Source organism: Cryptotermes secundus, unplaced genomic scaffold, assembly GCF_002891405.2.
Source record: "Cryptotermes secundus unplaced genomic scaffold, Csec_1.0 scaffold136, whole genome shotgun sequence".
In the NCBI taxonomy this organism is placed as follows: Eukaryota; Metazoa; Arthropoda; class Insecta; order Blattodea; family Kalotermitidae; genus Cryptotermes; species Cryptotermes secundus.
The window spans coordinates 39,417-56,324 of NW_019718618.1; the positions used below are offsets into that span (position 1 = coordinate 39,417).

Below are 16,908 nucleotides of genomic sequence, written 5' to 3' on the forward strand. Positions count from 1 at the left end.
AATACCATATAATAAAATTGTTTCTAAAAATATTCTTCTGCCCTGAATACTGTAGGGCTGTACGTTAAAACAGTCTTTAAACGGCTTAAACTTAAGTTTGTAAGTAGAAATTCTTATTTTCCTTCTTAGAAAAAAATCCTTACGAATCACAGGAACGCAAATCGTTAAATTTTGACGTTGAATTTTCAACGGGCCTTCCACAAATACCTTGAAGAAGGCTGACGTTGTAAAATACGAAACTCTGAGCCGTGTCTTACCTCCTCCCATGGGCCTCAGCTGTGAGTCTAGCGAGAAGATGGGAACTGAATCAGAGAAAGGTATCCGGTTTCACTTCCCGTCCCTAGGGACCAAACGGCCCTGCCGTTATATGCTCCGTTGCAACGACAATTTCATCTGGTCGCAATTTCCTGTTCAGAGCGAGAGTCCATGGCCTACTGAAGCAGGCCCTTGGTGAAGTCCTTAGGGACATCCGACTGCTACCAAACTCACACACAGAGGTCAATACAGTGCCTACAACAGAGCTTCTCAAACTCATGGATCTCCCAGCCTCACAGATTAACAAGCTGGAAGGTCGCGGGTTCGATTCCCGATGAGCTCACTGGATGTTTTAATTGACCAATTCCTTCCAGCTGCACTGTGGCCCTCGGGTCGACTCAGCCTCTAACAGAAATGAGTACCAGGAATCTTCCTGGTGAGTAAAGAGCGGCCGGCGCGTAAGGCAGACCTCACCGCCATCTGTGAGCCGATTGTCTAGAAAATGTGGGAGCCTCGACGTCTCACAACCCTATGGGCCTCCACGGCCTGTTACAGGGATAGCTTGGCGCGTAAGACTGACAACCTCAACGCCATCTGTGAGCCGATTGTCTAGAAAATGTGGGAGCCTCGACGTCTCACAACCCTATGAACCTCCACGGCCTGTTACAGGGATAGCTTTACTTTTTTATCTTTACAAAACTCCAAAGATCTCCGTTCGCACTTCCAACGCTGTTTTGTATGAACCTCACTTCGTAACACTCGGAATAACTGCGGTTTCTTTTGGACTTTGTTCATCGTCCGGTATTCTAAAGACCAGGGAACACAACGTTATGGAAACTGGATCTGTTTCCATCCTCAGGTGAGGGGTGAGACACCTATTCTGTTGGGTCCCTTAGAGAGAGTTAACCTCAATCACTGAACAAACCATGTCAACATAAATACCTGACACCAGGTTTTGTCAATGAGAGATAACACGAAAATATGCAATGAAAACCACGATAAAGCATGCACAGACCTGCAACTAAGACAGAAAGGGGAGGTTGAAATTTATGCGACACCACCAAGTCCATAAAAACCAATGCCTAGGATTAATTTCTTATTTTTTATTTCGCATAGTGTGGGGGGGGGGGTGTAGTCCAGTTGGGTCCACTCGGCAAGTCGGCCACTGATTGGCCTATTGTACCTGCCCCGGATAATTATGACGATGGAGAAATTGGTGGAATGAAGATTGGAAGGGGAAACTAAGGTACTCGGAGAAAACCTTCCCCAGCGTCACTTTGCCCACCACAAATCCCATTTGACCAGACCTGGCCTCGAACCCGGGCAGTCGCGGTGGGAAGCCATCGACTAACCGCTTGAAGTATGGCGCGGCCATATATCGAATTATATGGATAATCTCCTTTCAACAAAGCCTGGTCTCAGATATTTATGTAGCTGTATTTAAACTGAGTAGGGTTGTTCAGTGATTGAGGTTAGCTCTTTCTAAGGGACCCAACAGAGCAGGTGTCTACCCCCCTCACTTGAGGACGGAAACAACGTATTCTCTTGTTTTAGAATACCGGACAATGGCCAAAGTCCAAAACCCCAGTAATTCCTTGTACCGTACACCATCGTCTACTTCCCTGCGTAACGTTTGATCATGGCATCTGTCTTGAATGTAACTGCGTGACGTCCTGGACAAAGGCTGAAATCAATACGACACCGGCCCTCATGAATTTTGGTGTTCTGAACATTTGTGGCCTTGATATGAAACGAGCGAGTCGCTGGCCTTTGTTCCCTGAACTGTATCAGGAAAAGTTTTGCAATAAATCCTCAACGTTATGGTTTCTATCCACATACCAAAACAGCCATTAAGCTCCAGTGATTCCGAAACTGAGTCTAGCAACTTCACCGCACTGCGATGTACCGCCACACAAAATCAACTGCTTATTTAATTAGAGTGAGTGTGTGTCGCGGGACGGGCGTTGCGTTACGGCGCTGTTTACACTCTACTGTCGGATGGTTGGATGAATAATTAATTGGAAAGGACTTGGAAGGAAGTGATAATGACCTAATGGAGGTACTATAACAGCAATTGCCCCGGGATGTCTGAGGAAAGTCACGAAAATCTCAACCGGAATAGACGTTGTGTTAGTCGAGATTCGAACTGAATACTAGTCTACAGCGCCACTGCTATACCGCCATCACTGATATATCTCGAATCGAAAGGAAAGCCAATTAAAATGTAAAGGCTTCCACACACCAGAGCGGTCACGGTGGCTCTGGCGATAAAGTCTTCTCACACCAACAACGCGGTGGTAGCGATCAGTTTGAAAAATCGCGTAAGTACAACATCGTAAACGATGCATCGATTATCTCGTCTGGAAGAAGCGTTACTTCGGCAGCAGCAAGCAAGTGAAGTTACTCCTTTTATTGTGTGCAATTGGAGAAATTTGAGAAGTTATTACAATTACAAAGACAAAAACAACACCGTCCAGTGTGACTATTTAAGTTTTATCACTTGAAAACTCATCACCCTTACATGTTTCGATCCCTACGGATCATCCTCAGAGGGCATCAATACTTTTTCCGGAAACTACTATTACAATAGGTTTCAAATTATATACATACACATATAATGTCTGAAATACACACTGTACACAATGTTCAACTTTTCAGTCACAGCAGCCTTCCTGGTATTAAAATTTTTAAAGTTTCTTAAAAACTTTCTAGTTCAAGCTTAAAATTTATAAACTATGCAGGTTCGTGTCAATTCTCCTGTTGTCTTTCTTGGAGGTGGCTGATCATGTGCCGCCTGTCTATCTTGAGAAGGAGATTCTTAGCATTGTCCGTGTTTGTTCCTGGCTTGCTGTGTTGTTTACACTTAAATAGTCACAGTGGACGGTGTTATTTTTGTCTTTGTAATTGTTGGTGTGACGGACCAGAATGAAACAAATCAAATTAAAAAAAATTATTACAAATATTAACATCACAATTAATTGTATATTAATTAATATATTTTTCAGAAAGAAGCGTAAGAAAACGTGGATCTGCCATTTGTTCCAACTTCATCTTTCTTTTTTTATATTTTTGTAATGCGACAAATTAAATAATATATTTTGTAATTTTACTTCTTCAATATGTTGCTCTGTTGTACTCATTGTTCATGCTAACACACAGCAATCATGCGGGCAGCGGTCAAACTCGACAAGCTGCATCTGATCGCCACCGTGGAGTAGAACGCTGCAGTGTCCGGAACGCTGCCCGCAAGATGGCTGCCTGTCTGAAAGAGTCTACAAGTTCAGCAGGAAATATCTGACCGCCACCGCCACCGCGATCGCTCTGGTGTGTGTGAGCCTTAAAGCTGTCCGTGTGATAGGCCGTGGCGGCTCATAGGGTTGAAACGTCGAGGCTCCCACATATTGTAGAAAAACGTCTCACAGATGGCGGTAAGGTTATCAGCCTTACGCGCCTGCCGCCAATTTACCCCCAGAGAGATTCCTTACTGATATCTGTGAGCCGATTGTCTAGAAAATATAGGAGCCTCGACGTCTCACAACCCGGTGGGCCTTCACGGCCTGTTACAGGGATAGCTTTGCCTTTACCTTTCTATGGACAGCATTAAGAGGAAAGTGATACACTCGCTAACACATTCCAATTATTTCCCTTACGCCAACTCATCACCCACTTTACATGGATAAAATATGAGACAAAATTACAGTACTCCTACACTTTGCGAAACTGATTAAAATATGGTTCCATTCCGACAAAGGGGATGAAAGTAGCTAAAGATTTCCTTTCCTCTACGATCTGTTCGTATTTTAATTGAAAAAGTCAACGAGGGAAACGTTTGATATTTCTGTTATTCTGATTAAATTTTAAACCACCGTCCCCCAGATTGCGGTATTCCGAAAATATACTGCTTTGTTCGCATTCCATTCTGTTAGGTTTCCAAATTCAATTTCAGTTACATCAACTTGACAAGTCAGATAATTCAACATGAAGTTGAATTGGCTTTGAATTTTGTATCACTTTTTATTATGTATCTCGTTCATAACGGATAAAACCCAGAATCTGACGCTACCGTGAATTATAAACGGGCGATATCTGCTGTATACTTCTTCCGAAGGAGCTTACGTTAATGAATATTTTATTTAACCCTTAATGTACAGTTGTGCTTACATGTAAGAACGGATTTAAGGTTCAAAAATCTACATTTACGGAAAAATCTGCTTAACGCCCAAGAATTCAACCCACAATTCCATTGATGAAGAGCTTAAAAACGAACAGAGGCAATTATTAAAAAAAAAAATCCCTACACTTATAAGAAAAGCCGCCACTGCCAATGAAATGAAGTCTGAGTGCAAAGAGAAAACACAATTTGTCTCTACAGAACGATACAAATGACGTAAGTAAATTACGCATTATTTCCTGTAAGCGAAATTCTGTGTTGCGGATCGGCCCGACTTGATAACAGTAGCGTCCGACTCTTCTTAATGAATACGCATGCGCATAAAAATGACTGTTTAGCGGGAAGCTATAAAAACTGACTCTGCATTTTAATTTTATTCACCTTTCTAAACATTCATAAGCTGCACAATTACGAAATTTTGCAAGAATTACTTGAGAGCTGTCTCTATATCCTGAATAAAAAGAATGTCTTCACTGTCAAATTTATGTGAACAAAATTCAACATATAAAAAATCCTAAATTAAATATCCGCCCGACCTTAACTGCACAGCTTGTCGTCACTTATAAACACGCATCTAAATATGATACAAGAAGTTTTGGGAAGAATTAATCACATTCTTTCCTTAATATAACACGGATCGCATAGAAAACGATAAGTCCAACGATTCTTCTATTGTTGCGTATGTATTCGTTGCCGCGGCAAACTTATTACCGAGCCGTTGCCTAGCAACAATAGTGATACACATACAAGCAAAAACACTGATGGGAGGGTTTTATGAAGTACTCCGTTAAGATGAGCTTAGGTGTCATGATGTACATACCAAGTTTCACAAAGATTGGCTGAGACATTCAAAAGTTAATAAGGGGGATACACATACACACAGACAACATGCAGATCGAATAAGGACACTTTCATTTTCTCCAATAAGGAAAGTGGTCTAAAAATTAATATTTTAAACATAGGGCTTACATGGTTCCGCCCGGAACTGTTTCGCTTAGCGGTCACAGCCCGGATGTGTATTTGGAAGGTTCCCGATTCGAATCCCCGAGCTGACACAGGCTATCCTGACTGAAGGTCTTCGTGATTTTCTTCATTCTCTCTACGAAAATATTGGGATAGTACTTCGATAAGGAATACAGTCGCTTTCATCAAAGTCCTTCCATATTCATCGACCATCTTAACATTTAACGCTATAGTATCTACATACTGGGACATGCGGTTGCGTAGTTGGTTGAGGCACTATGCTACAAGGTCGCGGGTTCGATTTCCGATTAGGTCGCTGGATTGCTAAATTGATCTAATCCTTCCAGCCGCACTATGGCCCTGGGATTCACTCAGCCTCTAACAGAAATTAGTAACGGGAATCTTCCTGGGTGGGTAAAAGCAACCGGTGCGTAAGGCTGACCTCACCGCCATCTGCGAGCGGACTGTCCAGAAAATGTGGGAGCCTCGACGTCTCAAAACCCTATGGGCCTTCACGGCATGTTACAGGGATAGTTTTGGCTTAGTCTACATACTCAGAGCGTCGTGAAATAACCCAAAACTTCAGGCAAATACCATGATAGTACATCGATTTAGGCATGACCGTCTCCTTCCAGATCCTTCCCAATTTATCAGTCGCCATCCACTCGTCCCGACACTGGCATCGTCTTGAAACAACCCGCAGTAGACAACTCATTGCAAAACGAACAGCACTCAACTAAATTGCATAGAACTTAGATGGAAAATGCAATTCCGTTCGTTATCAGTGGCTTGTGGCGAGGCTGACGCAATACGTAATATTAATGGAAATTCGCACAGTTAGTGGTTTCAGTAAGTCTAATTGATTTCATTAGGTCCCGCTGTAAATCTGCGCGGGCCAGCAAACAATTAATACAGCCATTAATTCTGCTCACATGTAATCATGTAGGCGTACTGTGTGTCAGTTAAACGCCGCTTACCAGCGTTGCATAGGTGAGTCTACACACTACAAACATTTATAGAATATAAAGGTCCATATGTCTCTGAGTTTAATTAATTAAGCATTATGCCATGATCATGTATGGGGAGTGGAGGCACAGATACATCTGTTATTAATTTCAGAATTAGATAATGGTGAGTGGTCAGCTTCACGCCCCGGCCGCTTTACCCCTAGGAAAGAGCCGTCAGTGCCAACTGAATAGGAAGCTGTGTTCAACCCGGAGCCGGTAAGGATTCCGTAGGTAACAGGCCGTGGGGACCCACACGGTTGTGAGACGTCGAGGCTCCCACATTTTGTAGCCAATCGGCTCACAGATGGCGCTGAGGTTGCCAGCCTTACGCGCCAAGCTACCCCTGTAACAGGCCGTGCAGGCCGATAGGGTTGTGAGACGTCGAGGCTCCCACATTTTGTAGCCAATCGGCTCACAGATGGCGCTGAGGTTGCCAGCCTTACGCGCCAAGCTACCCCTGTAACAGGCCGTGCAGGCCGATAGGGTTGTGAGACGTCGAGGCTCCCACATTTTGTAGCCAATCGGCTCACAGATGGCGCTGAGGTTGCCAGCCTTACGCGCCAAGCTACCCCTGTAACAGGCCGTGCAGGCCGATAGGGTTGTGAGACGTCGAGGCTCCCACATTTTGTAGCCAATCGGCTCACAGATGGCGCTGAGGTTGCCAGCCTTACGCGCCAAGCTACCCCTGTAACAGGCCGTGCAGGCCGATAGGGTTGTGAGACGTCGAGGCTCCCACATTTTGTAGCCAATCGGCTCACAGATGGCGCTGAGGTTGCCAGCCTTACGCGCCAAGCTACCCCTGTAACAGGCCGTGCAGGCCGATAGGGTTGTGAGACGTCGAGGCTCCCACATTTTGTAGCCAATCGGCTCACAGATGGCGGTGAGGTTGCCAGCCTTACGCGCCAAGCTACCCCTGTAACAGGCCGTGCAGGCCTATAGGGTTGTGAGACGTCGAGGCTCCCACATTTTCTAGACAATCGGCTCAAAGATGGCGATGAGGCTGTCAGCCTTACGCGCCGGCCGACCTTTACCCCCCAGGACGTTTCCTGGTACTAATTTTTTATGAATTCTGTAGAAAAATTAGCCTCTATATCGACTGAGATAACCCCATTTCTCTATGGAATATTTTAAAGTCATATATTGGCCCTGAAACATGACTGATACTTTGATAATCGTTGATAATGAACAGAGTCTCATATTTAGGCGTTATTTAAAAGTAGAAATCCTTACGTGACGATTGTCCATCTGTCAGCGAACTAATATGAAGAACAGACAAATTTACAAGTCTACAGTGTTAGCGTTGTGATAACCTGCTCAGGAGACGTCAGGGGCTTCTGAAGAAGGGCCCAGCTCCATGAAGTTAGTTAGTTAGTCAGTGTAGGATTTGGGGCTCTTACAGCGGTGACTATGAACAGTACTGTCTTCTGTGTTGTAGCGCAGTGTACTTCGGGGATAGCAGGACGTTTCGGAGAAATATATAACCTCTACGTTTAGGATAACGCTCAAGACAAGCAAGGAACCTGCAGAAGCAGGAGGGAAGATATTTTTGCTTCGATTACTCTTCGATCCTGTGCTGATCGTGAAGATTGTCTTCTGGAATGTGACACCGTGCAGTCTGATTTAGGGGGGTATAAATTGAGACTATACCCATAGAATAGTCCATCCCTGATAGAAGAACAACAGGATGTCACAAAAATAAACACAGACTGTGTATCGATTAATCTACAGCAAACACCCTGTAGTAATATCCCAATAAAAGGGCTTGGGGGGGGGGGGGAAAGAACTGAGTTGGCACTGAAGCGCGTTTGTGTGAGGACACGGCCGTCGGGTATGAACAGAATTTAATTATATTGCATGTGAGTTATTCTTTCCTCTGTAAACCAGGTATTTCCAAAACAATATTCAGTTATTTTTATCATTCACCCTGAGGTAACTAGTGGGATATCACTGTAAATTAAAATAAACTGGGTTGCACATTAAAAATTACCACCACTTTTCCTCCAGCCACTGGAAAATGACTTGCAGTCAATCGATGCATCACGAAACAGACCAATATTCATGTGTGTACAAGGGCTTAGCAATTCCGGACCAAGGCAATCAGGAAAACGTAATATCTTGATGACCTTTCGCTGCTGCCTACGAAGAGTGTAGATAGTCTTCTGATCTGTAATGCCATGTAGTTCGGAGAAAGCGCGACGTTTCGGGAAACACATATCTCATTCATCTTCAGTGTCGAAGTGAACCCAATCCGAAACCCCGTCCAGAGACACTCTTAATAGGTAACGGTATTAAAAAAAATATTTCTGATTCACTAGTGCGACATTTGAAAAGCGATTTACAACAGAAAACTTGTTAGCGTTATCGTCTGTAAATTCAGTTCAAGGACAATGATATGAGGGAAACAAAAATGTACATTTGGTAAACCGGGTTACTTCAGTGGAGTACACATATAACAACTTCTTCAAAAGTCATTGTGATGAAACTCGAAAAATGCCTCGGGGGATAACTGGGCCAACCTGTGCCTGGGGGGGGGGATATAAATATGGGGACCTGGCCCTCCAGGTTGGGGGAGTCTTGAATTTGAAAGAGTAAAATATGGTCATGTGTCCTGGAGGACTCGGACCTGAGAATAACTGCGCTGGCGAGGACCAGCAGCAACTGTAAACTACAGACCCATCCTCTCGTCAGAGAAGATGTTACATAAGGACTATGACCGAAAGTGTTCAATTGAAAAAAAATTCTGGCCGTGAGTCTCAAGGGGCTTGGTGCCAAGACGAACTGATTGGAGGTAAACCAAAGAGACGTAAAGTGACTCTGACTCTCTAAGCCTTTGTCAGTTGAGTCAATTAATTGAGATTTGGTGTAGCGGAGGCCGGGGACAGTTTGGGAATCCAGAGGAAGGGGAACGTCCGCCGCTGAAAGCCGTTACCAGACAACGGCTGTTGAAGACACAGCAGGCTGAGAAAATTGAAGTGTGAGGTCTAGTGAACTGCAAAGTGTGTGAATTAGTGACAAGGTTAAAATTGCTTGCAGTCAAGGATCTGTAAGAGTTCAATAAATCCATTACCAATCCAAACCCCGTCTACAGTCACTCTATCACGTGACAAAATACGTAGGTCTGCAGAAGTTACTATGAATAATAATTCCATTGGTTCCAAAATCCCCTACTGAAGCAAATAAAAGGAACAACGCTGTATTGTGGGTTCTCACGCCATGTAATTCACTCTGCTTGCTGTCCACATCTTGCTTGGCTTATTTATCGACCTTGAAAAAGGAAGCGATATATTCCTCCGAAACATACAGCGTTTTGGAACCACGTAACTTTATAATCCATGAGACTGCACTCTTCATAGTCACCGCTGAGAGCACCACAAATCCACATATAAAGAAAATACTGCACAAAACGTTTTACGATATCAAAGTTTTAAAAGTTCGACATAAAACAAAGAAATGAACACAAACTCTAGGGAATTCCAAAGAGTCCCAGTTTTTCTATACAGATCGAGTAATGCCTTCAGGTTGAATGAGTAGACTGAATATTGAATTCACTCTTTCGTAAGCAACCCCGAGGTTAGAAACAGAGTATTTCTGGTTGAGCTGTGAACCGTGTGGATTTTATCATGTAAAAAAGGTGGGACGGGCTGAGCGCCCACAAAAAATTGTGGTTATTTAATTTTTATGTATGATACAAAGGCATCGCCTCAGTTACTCAGAACGCCATTCTGGGCCAATAACCCTAACAATAAAGTGCAGAAAACTATCACATAGGAAGTGACGATGAAAAATTTAATTTTGATTAAATAAAAATTATTAAGAGATTGTACACGAACTGGCGCTGCGTTACATACATACATGTACACATACAAACACAATCTGAATGTCAAAGTCGAGTGGCGAAGGCCCGATAATAATAATAATAATGACAAAACATTACTAATAATTCTACGTATCATTTCGAAACTACTGAACGTTAATTCAATTAATATACATACATACACACATACATAACCTAACTTCAAGCTGGACAGTGTATGTGTATGTATGGCTACGGGATGGACGGCCAGGGTTCGATTCACGGCAGGGTCAAGATGTTTCTCTTCTCAACAGCGTCCAGACCGGCTCTTGGGGCCTACCCACCTTCCTATCGAATGGGCATTGGTGGTTCATTTCCGAAGTGTAAAGCGGCCGGGGCATGAAGCACACGAATCACCTCCATCTAGAACCGAAGTCAAGAATGGTGGAGCTATAACTCCACTCCCCCATACGCCTTCATGCCTTATATATAGTATTTGGCTATGCATATAGAGAAGCGCTAACGGCCATACCATGTTGAAACCACCGGTTCTCGTCCGATCACCGAAGTTCAGAAAGTTAGGGCGTGGCTAGTACTTGGATGGGTGACCGCTTGGGAACATCACGTGTTTTTGGCACTTCATTTTCTATTGGAATATTTTAACCACTTGGAAAATGTCGTTTCTTGAATAGGCCTATGTCAACTTAAACATTTTTTTTTAATTCGCTTAGTGGGGGGTGGAGTCCAACTGGGTCCACTCGGCACGGCGGCCACTGATTGGCCTATTGTAGCCTGCCCCGGGTGATTATGATGATGGATAATTTGGTGGAATGAAGATTGGCAGGGGAAACCGATGTACTCGGAGAAAATCCGCCCCAGCGCCACTTTGTCCACCACAAATCCCACTTGACTAGAACCCGGGCCGACGCGGTGGGAATCCAGCGACTAACCGCTTGAGCTATGGCGCGGTCCCTTTGTCAACTTACTTTAGATCGATTTCTGTACAAGTTATATATATATTTTAATTTTCATGGCCGTGAGCGTTCATACTGCACCTTCTGTTTTGTGACACCGTGTAGTATGTGTATGGACACAAATGTTTCGGAAGAATATGCTGCCTTCATCATCAGGGACAAAGTGAATAGTGTAAGGATGAGACCAGGTTATACAGGCGTAATGTAAGGAAGATGATAAACATATCTGCCCAGATAAACTAACCACATTCTCACGGAATTCACATCGACCCTGAAGATGGAGAGAGATTTGTCGTTCGAAACACTGGTATACACAAAAAAAATACCAGATGGTGCCACAGACTAGAACACCACATTGCGACTGTAAGTTACTAATTAGTTTTAATATTTCTGAACAATCGCGTAGTGTATTGATTTGTGTGTATTGTTCTGAATTATGTTGACAGAGCGTGAGCCACAGACAGAATAACTGAATGCTCTAAAAAGGGATCAACAGCGAACTGAACACAGAGGGACATACACACGTTTGTTTAGTTAGTATTAAATTGTTCACCGTAAAACTGAACTATAAACAAAACTATGAAGGGCAATAAATTTACTTTAAAAACAGAAAAAACATAAATTTCTCTGTTGACAATAGAACTGAACCACAAAACCAAGCAAATATATTACAGGTTGATCGATAAAGTTGAACTGCCATTAAGCCTACGACCTGTATAAAAGGCAATGGAGTTTAATAAGTTTAAAGACTGAAAACAATTTCGAACTTCATGAGATCTCAATGCACTTACATGAAGTAAACTGACAGGCCCGTTTCACATAATTTGTTAAGCATTTGGGTTTGTGTTGTAATGCCTTGCAGTATGTAGAGGACCTGATGTTTCGCAGGAGCATATCTGCTCCATTTTCACGGACGGAAAGTCACTGCCATGAAAATCCCAATGCAAATATATAAGGCTACGTCCGTACCTCACAGAAAACACTTAAAGAATATATATATATATATATATGATGTTTCCATAACCGTGAATTGTGATACCGTGTAGTCTGATAGATGGGTACCAATGTTTCGGAGCAACCTGGTCCTTCCATCTTCGGGTAGAATATGTGGCAGTAATTTCTTCCGAAACGCTGCTCACCATTTACCCGAACACACGGAATAAAATCGTGTATTCAGGTAGATTAGAGTCAGCAGCAATTTACTGGACTGGACTGAATTCGATCGTTAAAACTTCAAACGTATGACTAATTCCATGCAGCTGGGCCCTTCTTGAGAAGCCACCAGTTCTGCAGCTATTCAAGAACTTCCCAAAGTTTTCTGAACCCCAAAAGTTCATTTCCATGGCCACAAGAGCCCTTCACTGACCGCTATTCTGAGCCAGATCAATCCAGTCCATACAATCCCACCCTATTTCTCTGAGATCCATTTTAATTATCCCCTAACCCATGACTAGGTCTTCCTAGTGGTATCGTTCCATCTGGATTTCCCATCAAAACAGTATATTGCATAACTCTTGCCCCATGCGTGCTACGTGCCCTGTCCAGCTGATCCTCCCTGACTTGATCATTCTAATTATAAAGGACAAACCTATGAAGACCCTAAACCTCCATTCATACTAAGACTGGATTGAGTCGAATTTTGAAAACATTGATAGCCTTTCTGCTGAACGATATATGGCAGCTGCTTCAAATAGTGGGGCGCGACCCATAGGAGGGGGCTACGGAGGAGGAGCGAGGGATACTTTAGCAAGACCATGAAGTAAAATTAAACTGATTATAACATGAAAAATACGCATAAATAGTCAATCGTGAACCATCTGCTTTATATAGCATACTACACATCCACAACGAAACATTATCAACACTCACAGAATAGACACGATACACTGAAACAAAAGACTAGCTACATTTCACGGAATATGTTAACGCTCGACAGTTCGCTGCTATGGTAACTCAAAATTGCATAATGACACATCCACAACGAAATATTATCAGAACTCACAGAATAGACACGATACACTGAAACAAAAAACTAGCTACATTTCACGGAATGTGTTAACGCTCGACAATTCGCTGCTATGGTAACTCAAAATTGCATAATGACACATCCACAATGAAATATTATCGGCACTCACAGAATAGACATGATACACTGAAACAAAAAACTAGTTACATTTCACGGAATATATTTAGGCTCGACAGTTCGTTACTATGGTAACTAAAAAACTGCATAATGACATTACCTCACGCTTACGGTACATAAACAAGGCGCGTAGAAGGAATATATTTAATTATATTTCAAGGCCTGCATATTTCTCCGTGTAACTCAAGCCACAGCGCTGCTGTTTGGAAAGTTAATATGCAGTGTGCTGTCGGCTATTGACGTGCGTGATTCCAGCAAACTTGGAGCTTTCTATGCTAATCAATCACGCCTGCTGGCGCCTCATGTGTTTACGAGTGAGGGGCATTATTATGCCTAATTAATGCCTGATTCTATTGGACAGTTCTGATGGTAGGAATGACCGAATTAACGGCAAAGAAACTGCGTGGTGTTATCACGGTCTTTTTTTTCCTTAGTCCAGTTCTGTAGCCTCTGGGACTGTATTTTTTCTTCCAGACGCTAAGCCACTCAAGAATTTCCCGATTTTTTTAGGAGACTCGAAAATTCGTTACCGTGTTCACAAGTGACCGCTACATGTCCCTATCCTGAGCCAGATGAATCCAGATCATACCGCCCTATCCTAGTTCTCTAAGATTACTTTCGATATTATCTTCCAACTTACAGCTGGTCTTTCCTTCTGGCTTTTCCACCAGAATCTCACTCCCGCGATCGCCATGTAACAAAGATACAATATCTTGGGATAACAGAAAGCAGGATATTACTTACAAAGTAAGAAAAGACATAATACAGTCTTGCCAACTTTCACATTCTTCCAAACGATAAAGATCGTACAGTAAATATTCAGTGGAGCAGGTTAAGTGATAACTTACAAAAACGAGAAAAAAAAAAGGTAGATATCCGCGATGAAACGATGCTCGTTTATATTAATTTCATTTTCTATGCGCGAGTATAAATTTTATCAAATTTCTGAACAAACGACCATATTTACATATTTACACGGCACAAATTAACAGAAAATGTAGCTTTCATATGTTTAGTGAACACCACACACTACAATACCTTCCAGGAAGGGGAAGAATATAAGAGATAACGAAACAATTAAGCGGGCAACCAATCACAGATCTCAGGACGTTTCGTCTAAAATTGCATTTAACGTCACTATTGTAACATCCGCTGAGAATTAAAGGGAAGTCATCATTTGGTCTAACAGCTTCCATACTATTACCCCCCCCCCCGTTGCCTTTCCATTTCTGCATGTTATCGAATGGTACGTCGAGGCCGACGTTTATCGCAATCTCCCACGTATAACAGGCTCAAAGAGTCAATGATAAACCGTCTCTTTTATATAGTATACTACGCTTCACATATCCACATAAAAACTGTGAATAACAGACAATATATTGGAATAAAAGACTACTAGCTCGTTCATGTCCAAATACAAAACTTACATTTATGCGACGTGTTAACACACACAATTCGTTGCTCTCCTAACTATACTAAAGTGCATAATTTCATAACTTTTATCTCACCGTTACATTACGTTTGTGTGGCTGTAGAGCCATGGATTAATGAATGAACTAAAGCCTTTTTGTAAGACAATTTTTTTAATACAGTATAAAGCATGGACAAAATGTTTCCTCTTACATTCATCCTTAACATTTATCCAGTTAGGGGTGAAGATGTAAATCATAAAAACAATACGTTTAAAAATAAGAAGTTTCTGTTTTTTATCTTAATAACAAGTGTAGGCAAGAGCTAACTGATCACACACACATATAGTACATAAATCTGAAGTTATAAAACCGCATTTAAGTAGCCATATTTTAATTCGTCCGTTGCCGTATTTCGGACCAGTCAGAGAAATGCTTTCTGATGAAGTCGGAGAGCGGACCAGCTGCAGTCTCGCAGAGGATGTGGGAGTGTAGTCCAGCGCTCCATGCTACAACAGGTTGCGCGGTTTGATACAAGGTTCTGCCTATAAATTTACTTCTACTTGAGTCAGAATCACTGATGGTTCACTTGTGCCTTCTCTAACTGCCCAATCTCATCATTCCCACGACATTTTCCAAAGAAATATGTAATATCGACAACACAATGAAGTAATCATGACGGGCACACCAAGCTCAGCCCAACTACACTATATTTTTATTAAATTTCCTTAATTTTAATGTTTGATGTTGTGATATGTTACCGCATTGCCAGGCAAAGGCTCGATACACACCCCGCGATACCCGCACGCAACAATAGGAAGTTTATATCTCATTACTAGGGTACAGTACGCGCGTCAATGGACTGGCGAGAGAGTTATCACGTGACTTGTTTTCTGTGTGGTCTGCGCTACGCAACAATAGAACTATGTTTTCTGTGCGTGGTCCGTTCCGAGAGGATATGAGAGAATAGGGAATGGGAATTTATTTCGACCCGTGTGGAGGCATGATCGAATACCTCCACCGTGACCCTGCGAGTCGTAGGAGGCGACGAAAAGGGAAGTCTCAAATTTGAGACAGCAAAATATGGTTGCGAATCCCAAGGGACTCGGACCCGAGAAAGACTGTGTTCGCAAGGTCTAGCAGCATATACAAAATACAGGCCAGTCCTCTCGTCAGAGAGGGCGCCCCACAGAACAAAGGCCGTAACTGTCACACAGTAATAAATATATGGACATGAACCCCAGCTCCGTCAGTTGCAATGTGACTTTGACTTTTTGGAATTGACTGGATTTCAGTTCCATAGTTCCAAGGGAACTGCAGTGTGGCCACTAGAAGCATCAGAAGACTTAGTGTGTGACGTTGTATGTGCTGTAGTTAAAGTAATCTTGGGAGTGTAAGAACTCATTGTAGTTACGGCTAGTGAAGATCCAATAAACCGATTCACCAATCCAAACGCGAGTCTTGATAAGATAATAGTCTCTCGAATAGTTAAGAAATTTTGAGTTTATGTAACCCGAAGATTTAATACTGTTCCGATTGCCGTGGCAGTACAATCCAAGGCATGAACTGACTTCGCTCGCTCGAACACTGGGGTCGTGGTTTATTGTGTGTAAGTAGCGACCTTGAGACGGGCTGATCCCACGTCCATGGGGTCTTATTGACTGTGTATAGGATTACGAAACTAAAAAAGCGGCAAGAACCCAACAAAGGGCTGTAGAGTCATTGATGAATTAAAGAATGAAGGTTGATTTCTATGTTGAGAAGAGATGGATTACAGAAATTAATGCGATTAGGCAGTGCTACAGCGCAGTTATCCCTCCGGAAACTTCTTAGAAAGTTTGGCTCTGCGTTTTGTGCGACGCCAGCGAAATGTGTGCATACTGGGCACGGCGTCATGACCACTCAATACCAAACCACGATCCATAAATTCAGCACCCGGCCAGGCGTTACTGTTGGTATAGCCACAGGGGGAGGAGGGAAAGCCCAGACAGTGTGCCCATATCTGAAGACGAAAACCCACATACACCTTAGTGTAATGGCAACCCTCTTGACGACCTGACAAGTGCCAGACTTCTAGGGTGCTTCTGAAAGTATATTTCCTCCGGTGTAGGAATGGAAGGCGGGGACACGTGGTAGTATAGTTGGTTGAGGCGCTATGCTAAAAGCCGGAAGGCCGCGGGTTCCATTCTCCAT

The 16,908-nt window shown here is 42.8% G+C and overlaps 1 protein-coding gene and 1 pseudogene across 1 annotated transcript in view; one reads left to right on the forward strand and one right to left on the reverse strand.

Annotated features, from left to right (window-relative positions):
* LOC111861716 (protein O-linked-mannose beta-1,2-N-acetylglucosaminyltransferase 1) overlaps positions 1–16,908 on the reverse strand; it is a gene marked incomplete at its 3' end in the record, with an annotated part of 74,688 nt that overhangs the window by 39,121 nt on the left and 18,659 nt on the right. The gene's annotated exons all lie outside the window — the stretch shown is intronic.
* Positions 10,708–10,826, forward strand: LOC111861783 (annotated as a pseudogene).